This window comes from Haemorhous mexicanus, chromosome 2 (assembly GCF_027477595.1).
Source record: "Haemorhous mexicanus isolate bHaeMex1 chromosome 2, bHaeMex1.pri, whole genome shotgun sequence".
NCBI lineage: Eukaryota > Metazoa > Chordata > Aves > Passeriformes > Fringillidae > Haemorhous > Haemorhous mexicanus.
In genome coordinates this window covers 5,888,655-5,900,328 of record NC_082342.1, presented here as the reverse complement: position 1 = coordinate 5,900,328, position 11,674 = coordinate 5,888,655, and positions in this window count along the sequence as shown.

Below are 11,674 nucleotides of genomic sequence, written 5' to 3'. Positions count from 1 at the left end.
CCCGCCCGCCCGGTCCGCGGGCGCGCAGCACCTGCCCGGCCCCGCCCGCCGCGCCGAGCGCCCCGCGGGTCGCAGCTCCGGGATGGCGGAGCGCGGCCCCCTCGTTCCCGGCTGCGAGCGGGAGGCGCTCCGGTGAGCTTTTCTGGAGCAGAGAGGGCTCGCTGGAGTAGGTGTCACCTGTATGGTCCACGCTTCGACTCCCCAGGGATTCATCCTGGAAATTCATCTGGGAGGAAGGAGGAACCTACGTGTTCCACAGGAGGATGGATGTATGTTGGATGCAGGCTGAACTAGCCCGGAGTCTCTCTTCCCTCCCCATATTTGTACCACAATGTTTAAAAAATAAAAAAAAAACAAACGAAAAAAGTGTACTTCTCAGCTTGAAAAATAGATGGAAAACTCGAATCTGGTTGTAATAACATCAGTTGTATTCAAATATTTTCCTGGCCTACCTCTGTGTGCACATTTCTGCCAGCGAGCTGCCCTGCTGCAGTGCTGTGTTTGGAGGCTTTCGATGCCATTCCTCACATGGAAAAGACTATGCCTTGTTAGCATTATCCCAGCTTATGAGCCTGGGAAGGATTTACACTTGTTTGCTCTTGTGTTCTTCTCATCAGACCTAAAGTGAATTATTTGAAGTTTCTGTTTCACAAAATTTGTTTTGAAGTTTACCTACATTTAATAGTAGCCAGAAATTGAAACCTTTGATCAAAAATTCTAAATGTATACTTTCTCCCTCTCTTTGCATATATATACACACAAACACAGATACATCCCCTTGGCCAGAACAGTTAAAGGAATACACAAGGTTAAAATAGCTCTGTCTGACCCCAGTAGGATTCACTGTTTGTAGAAAGTGTATCTATAAAACATTCAAACTGCAATACTTTTAACAAAGATCCAATTTCCTGCATACATGTTTAGCTTCTTTATTTTTCTTTTTTTTTCTTTTTTTTTTTTTTAAAGTTTTGTGCATACAGATTTTAAGGTAGCTAGATGCTTTTCAACTAGCACTCTGATAGCCTGTTCTTGTTGCATTTTGTAGATCTACGTGAATGGACCCCAGCTGAAGCACTCACCTTTGCACTCACTGCAAAGTTTCTGCAAGGGTATAATGCACTTGCAGATACCAAATGCAAGGGCTCCTGACCAGTTTCTTTGTCACAACAGAAAATCCAGGTGCTGATTGCTATCTGCAAATCTCGGTCCCTATTAATTTGAGAGACCTCTTTCCCCTCATTTCCAACTGCAGCTTGCCCAAGGCAGGACATCATCCCGCAGGGCTGAAGGCCGGCAATACCAAGCATCACCTTCTGCAGTTCGCTGTTCCTGGCCACCAGCCTGCTCCTGACTCCTGACCTGGAGGGTTTTACCGCAAGCACACGGCCAGGCTGCCTCCAGGCATTCCTCTGACCGTCCTGTCTCCTGGCACCTGGCCTCCTCTCCTCTGGATGACTGGCTGCTATCCACCCTCGCAGATCCTCCCCGGGAAGCGTGTGCTGCTCGCCGCAGAGGATTGTGAAACATGTTTCCTGGTTTAGGGAGGATGTGTTCAGCACCATTCTGTCTGAGGTAAAACGCTCTCACTTGCAGTGAGAACAAGGCCTGCTGTTAGTTTATAAAAAACGATGCCTGAAAAACCCAGAACAAAACCCTCCAATGCTTAATAACAGTAAAAAAACAAGCCTGTAAAATCACACATAGAAACAAATTCTTTCAATACCAATTGATCATTTTTAGGAGAAAATCCAATATCGGTCCTTAAAGCAGAACAGACTAAAATAGAAAATGATTTATCGTTTATTATGTTAATGTGACACATTGAAGTGGGAGTACATTAGTGATCATTTTTCACCCAAGTACATGAGGCATTTGGAAGAGATTTATAAATGCACTAACACAGAGATCACTGTTTCCACAGAATGCTGAAATGCTTTAATATTCAGTTAGCACACATTTCTTATTACCAGATCCTGACAGAATTCCTATCAGATGCCTTTGGGCATGGTAGAGTGGCACGATGCATCCTGTCAAAGAGCAGATCAGGACCATTATCAGGCAGATGTCTGACACGATGCATCATGTTACTCAGCCAAGGCACACTGCCATTGCTCAAAAGGATTTTGACATGATACAGTGTGCCAATGCTGTAGCACAAAACCAGCATGTTCCAAAAATAGGGACAAATTCACCTCTGGCATAAGTAGAAGTAACTGCAGTGACTTCATTAGATTTGCATCTGCTTATGTCAACAGTGAGTTTGGCTCGTAATGTCAAATTTATATAAAAGAGTGGTAGGTGGCTGCATTTTCAGGTATTTGTTATATTGTTTTCTACTCCCAGCATTCAAGCATCATGAGACAGCTGGGGTGAAACCGCCACCTTTCTCAGCTCCTTCCCCTCCACCCCACAAGAAGCAGCATCAGATTTCCATTTTTAACAGTGTAACAATACCTCAGAGTACTTAGAGGGCCACTCTTTTCAGAAGCTTGGGAGGTTGTGAGTTTGGGAATTTCACAAGAAATAGGAATTTACAAAAAGAGAAGAGAGAGGATCTCTGCTTTCTACCTTCATAGTATCTCTCAACAGTAGCTGCAAGTGCTAGGTGCACAACAGCAGCAAAATAAATTTTGAGTGGCAATAAGAGTAATAGTAAAAAAATGACATGAAAAAGCAACCAGGATGAAATATGAGATCTGACAAGATTTGGAGACTTCTTAAAAGGCATTGTAATTTATTGTTGTTCCCTTTCATCACTCTGGAATGAAAAGCACAGCTTGCTAATGCAGATGCATAACACTGACAAAAGAAGGGGAGGGGAACCAGCTAAGGTATGACGGGTGTGAGATCTTCTTTACAGAAGAGAAACATCCCAGCTTTCTGCCTCAGTCTGTTTCTTTAGTGAGGAAAAGGACTGATTGGTTCTCTTTTAAATAAAGTTCATTCATGTTTGCTGTGTGTTCTAGCTTCTAAAATCCACCAGGGTACAACTGATTTTTGGACTAGCTGAACTTCAGCGATGCTTAGAGTAACCAGAACGAATAAAGACCAGAAAATCCTCAGAAAGCACTCAGTAAATGCCACCATCAGACTTGGTACAGCAGCTACATGTAACATGAAGGGAAATAGGCTTGTCTGATACAGTGGAGATCTGAAGGAGAGAGGAGGAGCACAGCAACGTGGCAAAGCAATCTGCACAGACTCTTCAAGCATTCATTTACTTGTCTGCTCCCAGACGAGCTTGACTGTCACATTTAGAGGTGCTCTCACCCCTTCCACAGATCAGAAAAGTTATCTAGAGGTCTAAATCAATTCTGGAAACAGTTGCAAGCATCTCAAACCTTTTGACCAATATCAGCAAGAAGTAAGGGCCTTTCCCCCTCTTCTCACCACTATACAGTTATTCCCAAATATTTCTTTGAGGAGACAGCTCTGTCCAGTGAGCAGTCTCCCAGAGGTTACAGCCACCAAAACAACCCCTCCACTGCTGTATCCTACCCCGCCTCCTCCTTGTTTCACCCTCTGGTAGCATTCTAAAAGTATTTAAATCATTGGAAACCACACCCTAGCTAGCTGTGGCTGGTGTTTACAGGCAAATCCACTTGGCTTTGCTGTTATGGCCTGCCCAACAGCCAAAAATATAACGTGCTAGTTTTTCCTCCAGGAGACCAAATTGGATAATACACATGGCATCCCAAGGAAATACACACTAGCCATTACTTATGCCTTATGTATAAAGGAATAGGAAGGTCAAAAACAATGTTTGTTCACAACTAGGTGGGGATTCTCTGATGAGATGGACAATGATTTTTCTTTTTTCAAGAAGTCAACTTTGATGAAATAGCTTATTTTTTTGTGGAGAACAATCAATCTTGAAAAAAAGCAGTCTGTAAAGCAAGTAAAATTTCTGGTGAAATCTGCCATCACACAAATTTCTAAAGATTTTACACCAAACTGCATTGTACTGGGTAGCCCAGCAGGTTCCTTTAAAACTGCAGTGCTCTCATCACTGAGATCTACACTTACAGCAGATCCACTGCAAATCCCAGAAGAGCAGGAGGCAACAGAGGGCTCAGAAACTCCTGGGTTGAGCTCTGTCTTTGCTCATTCGCCAAGGAAGAAGCACAAGTTGTAGACACTTGCTTTCATTTCTGAAGGAAAGGAAGGGAAACAGCCTGCCTCAAACACTTGAGGATGAGAGTTACCTCCATTCTGGAGGACAAAGCTTCTCTCTGTACATCCTTATATTAATCCAATTTGAAACGAAACAGAAATTGAAGGGTTGAGTGTTTAAAGCAAAGTGTTCCATTCATGCAATGCCATTTTAATTCATACAGCACCTTGTGAATACAGGAAACATTTTCCTCTTACCTGTAGCCATGCACCTTCACCACCAAGGTTTTGACCCCACTGGAATGGGAGGCAGCAGCTCAGGTGTGGCAAATACATTACCCTGAGAGTTTAGGATCTCTTGATTCAAAAAGCAGCACACCACTGGCCAAAGTTATGAACTTGAGATGCACTGTAATCTCTCCACAGAATGTGAGGATCTGGACACCTCTCTGGTCATCTCCTTCATATTTTGTAACCAAACCAAAGCTGCAGTGCCAATTACAGCAAATATCTTTCTTCAAACCACTAACAGCTTTCACATTTCATGCCTGTAATCTTCAGCAAATAGATCAAGGACTGTTATTCATTTTAATGCCTGGATGTATTATATTTATTCTTGTTATAATATGTTCTGTTACCACAGAAAATGTTTGGCTCCCAAAGAAAAAGAGGGAATTGTGTCAAAAGTCCAAATTCTTCCTTAAAATGCAAACATTTTTAATGGCTTTAATGGAAGATATGTATTGGAATCCCAGGGCACAATCTGGCACTAAAATCCTCCATCTAAACTGGAATTTTTCACCATGTCTTTTTCATAATCTATTATTAAGCATATTTCCATCTCAGCAGCTGAAATCTGGGGCCCTATTGCATCTGAGAGGGAAGTGCAAAGCAGCTGGAAAGTAACTAAAGGAGAAGCAGAAAACTGATTGAAACCCTCATATGCTGCATGATGCTGCTCTCCTCCTCCATCCTTCTCCTCATAGGAAAAAGAAAAAAGCACATTGGGGTGATCCCAAAAGTTCTAGCTGGGGCAGTAGCAGCCTCTGACCCAGTGCAGGGCAGCTTCAGTGCTGTTCACAGTCACCCCAAGGGTTTCTTTGCTCCCTGCCTGGCCACAGATTGAGCACAGACTCACTCCATCCCTGCTTTCCTGATGAATCTCTCAGGCTGCAGCAAAGGTGAATGTGGAGTGATTGAGGATGAAGCCCAGCAGCTCCTGGCTGCTGAAAAGACTGGAGGAACTGGTTTTCCTGCTCTGGAGCCCTGGTCACCAGTTCATGGGCACTGACTTATGCCTGGCTGTGGCATCAGTCCTGTTGTCTGTGTAACCACTCACAGAATATCCCAGCAAATCCTCCCGGGTTTGGCACAGCCCCTGTAACTGGGGACTGATGCATATGGACACCTTTCTGATGAATTAGCCAGAAGATGATACAGAATGTCTGCCAGTTTTATGCATATGTGTCTAAATGGTTAGCAGGACAGAGACACCAATACAAACCAAGACTAATGTAGTGAAATAACAATCCCTTTGATCTTGGACTAATTCTTAGTTTGAAAAAAAAAACCTCACAGTCTTAAAGTCTTGCTCCCCTCTGTTCAAACAATGCTTAAGTGTCCTACAGCCATTCCTGCTGGCACAGCTAACATCCCTGCCCCTGTCTTGCATTCCAACTTGGCAATCTTCAGGAGGAGTGATTTTGCATTCCTGCTTTACTCTCAGACCAATATCACACTCCAAAAGTTTGTCACCAAACATTGAAAGTCCATCCTTCCCACGTAACTTCTCATGAAACAAGGGATTTCCAGCACTGTGTCCAGTGGAGCTGCATTCACCTTACTTCCTCCTTCCCCCTTTGCTTGACATAAGTGGTTTCAATGTTTCAGCTAATAACACTCCTTATGGTTTATTGGGTGTGAGTAGTGACTATAGGAATGTTTGATGAACACTGGTTTGCAGAAACAGGGCAGTGTGAACCCTTTCTTTGGCTTACTGGACAGAAAGCATTTACTACAAGGAACACTGCCATGTTTTTAATACCACATACCATTTCCGAACTTTAAATAAATATATGTTAAATGGAAGTGAAAAGCTGTTTTTCTGCAGTTTCATAAATGCCTTTAAAAATTTAACAATTGCTTGGTGGTTTTTGGGGTGTGGTTTTTTTTACTCTTTTTGCCAAGAGTGTGTATTAGAGTAATAATATAATATCCTTCTATTCCAGATTATTATAATAATTGAGACTGTCAGCATTTCCCAGTTTCTTTTCATATTGCTCTTGTGATTTTGTTATCATAGGCTTTTCATTAGCTTTGCTTTGCTCATCAAAAGAACTTGTGTGTTTGGTGAAGGAAAAGGCCAGAAAAATACTTCTAGAGTATTACCCATCTCTTGGTAAATAAAATATAGCCATCAGTAACACTTAGCCAGCTCTTCTCTTTTCTCTGTGACATTGTTTCTTTCCCATCACAGTGGGAAAGCAAGTAATTCATTCCTAGGTGAAATAGGATGTGGCATAGTAAAATGTGTAAAATATTTATACATGATTGCACTAATTCTCACAATGACCATGGTGAGCTGTCACCACTTTTTCTCTTAGAGCTGGAGATACAGAAGCCGTGGGCTTAATTAGCTCAAATCATGGCCAGAATTTTTTGTTATTCAGGCATGGGCTTCAGTCATGCAACTTGTTTAGCTTCTTGTAGGGAGCAAGATTCATTGTCATGATTATTTCCTACTCTATGGGTACCTCTGTGCTTAGGATGTGATTGCCTTAACAAGAAAAAAAAGAGGTCTTTAAGTGAGCAAAACCAGCATCCTGAAACTGGAAAAATGAACTTAGAAGGAAGGTATTGCTCACGATGATGATTTGTCACTTCCCAGAAAGCCAGAGGAGGTGGGAAATGCAGGAGAATTTTGCTTGCACAAAAGCCAGTGCACACTATAAAACAGAGGTAATATTCCAAAAGTCAGGGATAAGAGAGCTGAAGATTGAGCTCCATCTTCTTTTTCCATAATGGAATTTTCTCAGCAGTTAAACAGCCCTTGCCTCTATACACACACACATTAACATCTAGAGGAAACGCTGTGCCCATCTTAAAAGTAAAGACAACGGTGTTCTGGAGGAGATGGGACCAATGCAACACTACTCAGTGTTTTACTTTGTTAGTGTAAACTTTAGTAGAAGAAAAAATATATATTAAACACTTTCTTCTAAACTCATCTTTCATATTTCAAAGTGAGACAGAGAATTATCACCTCTGGAAAGGTACGTTAGAGCCAAAAAAACAAACAGGCTAAGAGGTCTGGAATAGCCCTTGTAGCTCAGCATAAATAAAATATGTATCAGTACCAGAGTTCACATAAATACCATCAGTTTTTGGTGAGTTTGAGGGTTTGGGTTTGTTTTTTAAGCTTGCAGCAATAGAGAAATAGGAAGTGGTTAACACTAAAAATAAACCCAGGCATTTGAATGGCACACTATAGTTTATTTTAGAGGCATCTTTTCAATTTTGGTAGAGCTTACTGGGGAGTCTCTTTGCAGCCTCAGTTCCCTTAGTTTAAAGAAGAACTAACTGCCTTCCAAATGAGAGAAGGCTGCACCACTGGTGAATCATAGCATGGTTTGGGTTGGAGGAGACTTTGAAGATCTTCTATTCCCACCCCTCAGTCATGGGAGGGACACTCCCTCTAGACCAGGCTGCTCAAGGCCCCATCCAGCCTGGCCTTGAACATTGCCATGCTCTTTTACTGGAAGCAGCTTATTCTTTGCAGACCTCTCCCAGAGATACCCAGCACCAACTTTTTTGCTTCCTATTTCCCACCATCCCAGCCCAAACAAGTGAGCAGTAAAGAGAAGTTGCTCACCTGTTCTTGAAATTCTTGCAGAGAAGAGCCATGTGAGAAGGTTACACAGGAAGCAGTGGAGGAGAATTTCCTCTCCCAGGACAGGGAGCACAGCAACACCCATTCCAACATCATTTTCCTTGGAAGGAGAATAGCAGCCTGTTTGTCTCCTCTGTCGTTACACCTAAACCCTGGGGTCCAAGTGTGCTGCTGCAAGTCCTGGCTAGAGGTGGCAAAGTCCTTTCACTCTAACTAAAGGCAGCTATTTCTTCCATCAATGGCATCTGCATATTCCCAATCAGGGAATGCTTTAATAAGCTGCTGCATCTGAGAAAGGTGGGCTGCAGGGTCCTAATTAAATAGCAACTGACATATTGCTTTTCAAACTAAACATCCAGCTGGGATGCTCAGTGTGGCACACTTGGTTTGTAAACAACAGCACAGAGCACTCCACAGAGCAGCCCTGTGCACTTTCTGCCATGAAACACTGCAGAGGCTCCCTGCGCCCTTGTAACAAATGATCTAATGATTCTCAGGAGGAGGAAACAAGGCTGATTTGTAGCTCTCTTCAAGAGGCTGAGCCAGTTAAGCAAGACTTCTTAATTGCCTGTCCTTTATTATTTAATGCATTTAGGGCCAGATCCCAAAAAGGTATTGAGGTATCCAAGGCAGGCAGAAGTCAGCTGCAATTACAAACAGTGATACTAAAAACTTCTGCTCAGCTGCTGCCCAGCTCAGAAGGCTCTTAAACCTAAATAGGTGTCTATTTCAATTTTAAAGTTCTCCAGGTGCTCAGCATTCAGCTCCTCCACATGCCAAGAAACATTTCATTCCTGACAGTGCTGAGGAAGCTCGTGCCAGCCCAGTGCTGAACCTCTTGAGAGCCAGGAGAAGCCCAAGAGGTTTCAGTCCCAATGAACGTCCACCTGGTGGACAGAAAGCACCAGAAAGCTGACCTGTGTCTCTTGAATGGGTTATAAATAATGTCAACCTAACTATAAGTTAAATTGTGGCCAGTAGACAGGCTCAAAGACATGTCACAGATCCAGCAGGTACATGAAGAAAAGCAAAGCAGCAGAGAGGCAATCTCAGTGTTCTCAGAAATATTCAGAGCCGCAACTTATGAGGAACAAATGAGCCAGGTACCTCACCTACAGCAAGGCAAGAAACATGCTTTTAAAACACTGCAGCTTCTCTCTTCAGACTGAACTGTGAGAATATTGATTCTTTAATGAGTTGCACTGAAGTCAGACTACATTTGAAGTTCATTGGCTGTGGGGTCTGAAAACAGTGGGGCAGCCCCTGTAGCCTTGGCCCACTCAGGCTCCTGCCAGGAACACAGAGAGAGAGAGAGAGAAGAATGAGAGCAGGAGCACTTTGTCCCCTCTTCTCACATATCCTATCAGTGGTTCTATACACAGATCATTTGAAAAACCTCGCTTTCCCAAAGAATGGCATTCGTGCCATGCAATTTAGAAATCACCATTTTGAAAAAAAAGTTTGTTGTTCTCTTTTGTTGCACATAATCTTGTCCTTTTTGGTATCTGCTCGAGAGGGATGCAGCTCACTCAGTAGAGCCATTGGGACTGTGTTCCATGTACAACAACAGCTAATAAGATTTATTGCCATATTTTCTTGCTTTGCTGTAAATTCAGGTACTGCGCTAATGGAACAATGAGAGAGACCCTTGACTTGGTAAATACAGAGTCAGAAGGAAAAAAGGCTTATGTAAGAGCCTATAAAAACAAGATGGTTCAGAACTCAAGCAGCTGCTCTATTCTTGATTCCTTTCATTGTGCCTCAGGATGGACAGACGTCAGCCAGCCAGATCTCTTACATGCATTATTGTATGCTGTGAAGTTTGGGCATAACAGAAACAATGGCAAAGATGAAATGGTAATGCTAACTTTTCTGTTCATCTTCTGACACACTTTAAATCACTTCATGTGGCATTGCACTCCTAGGAGATTTGATTACTTTTAAAATGAATATTGTGTAAGGAAAAAATTGTCCCTTAGGCCTGTTGCAGTATTTATAAAGGTAATTTCTCTGTTCTCAGAATATTTAACCTTGGCAAAGATACTCCCCTTGTTGTGAATAGCATCTATAGAGCTAAAAAATACAAAAAAAATCATTCTTAGGGTCCAGGAGTCATTATGTTCTATGTTCCACCTGTTGTCATGGCCAGTGCCTGGAGATGACTCCAGGACAATGGAAGTGCTAATGCTCCATACTGAAAACTGCTTGGAAGCAAAGCCTATCTGGCATGAGGTTTCTGCCTCCTCAGAAGGGGAGAGCTCCCATAGCTCCAGAGTGAAGGGGACATAAATTCTCTACAGAAGACAAAACTTTCTGCAGATAAGAAGGTGAAAGGCTGCACCAAAGTCCTTGCAAATGTCAATAATGATTCCCTCAGATATGAGAAATTGTTTTCTCAAAAACATTCACAGAGACAAGTATAGCTATATTAGTAATTCAACCAACTCTTTCCCTCCCCACCTTTACCTCTTTAAAGGGAATAAAAACATCACAATGCACAGCTGAAAATTTCTCAGACATTATTGTCTTTTTTATATTTCTGTATACAAGGAATAGAAATGGAGTTCTATGAATACTAGTACTAACTTGAGTAATTTATATTTTTAATGTGCTAAAGAGAATGAATTTGTTGCATTCATTCATGGCTTCCTCTCAAAAAATTAAGAAAGCTGAGTGCACATAATGAATTTTAAATTAGCCAAATCAAGAAGTTAATCCATTGCATTTAGCTAAGCACCGACACACACCAACACATCACTTACCAATTGTCTCACTATTTATTTGGCTTTTGAAATGTCCAAATGACAGCTTGAGTAGAGTTTTACTGACTTTCTCTGTTTAAAGTACTCTTTAAACATTGTTAGAATTAAAATTTGTTGAGAACAGTGAGCATTTTTCATAGAGAATTGCCAGGTAGGAAACTATGAAGCTTCTGGGTAGAGAGTCCCATTTCAGAGGAAGTTCCTTGCTCTAGCAAGAGTACGAAACATCCCAAGAGGAAAATGTCTTGTCCATCAATTTTTAAGAGAAGTGCATGGTTGGGGATGCTGCTCTACTCATTCTGCAGAGCATCAGGGACAGCACAGCTCTCTGGGTAAGTAATTAGCCTGATGTGGGTACTTGAAGGAGAAAACACACACAGCAGGACACAGTGCTCAGAGGCCATCAAAGCAGGACTCACCACCACACTCCAGTTACACTGTGGTTACTGCCCTTGTGTTAAACAGCTGAAGTGAGTGATCACTGTGCTGGCTGGGATTCAGAAACATGGATCAGTTCAGTCAGACAGCACCAGTGAAAAGAGGCTCCAGGGGCATCAACAGTGCAACCTTTCCATGCTGACATGAGGGGAGGATGTGAAATGCAGCAGGATTCCCATTTCTGGCAGTCCAACACTTTGGTTTGGTACTGCACTTTTGGATGGTTTTGATTAGATGGTCTCAAAACAATGTGACATTTTCAAGAAGGTATTGTAATTTTTCACTTGTTCTCTGACCCATGTTTAATTCCATGGATTATGGTAGCCAGCGTGATGAGGGGCCTGGGATGCTCTGAATTATTCATCATAAATAAAATTGATATAGAGCTGTCTGTTAATCATGCTAATTCAAGCTTTCACCTCTCTGTTTCACAGGACTCCTATTTTTAAATACAGCTCAGGTACACTGTGCA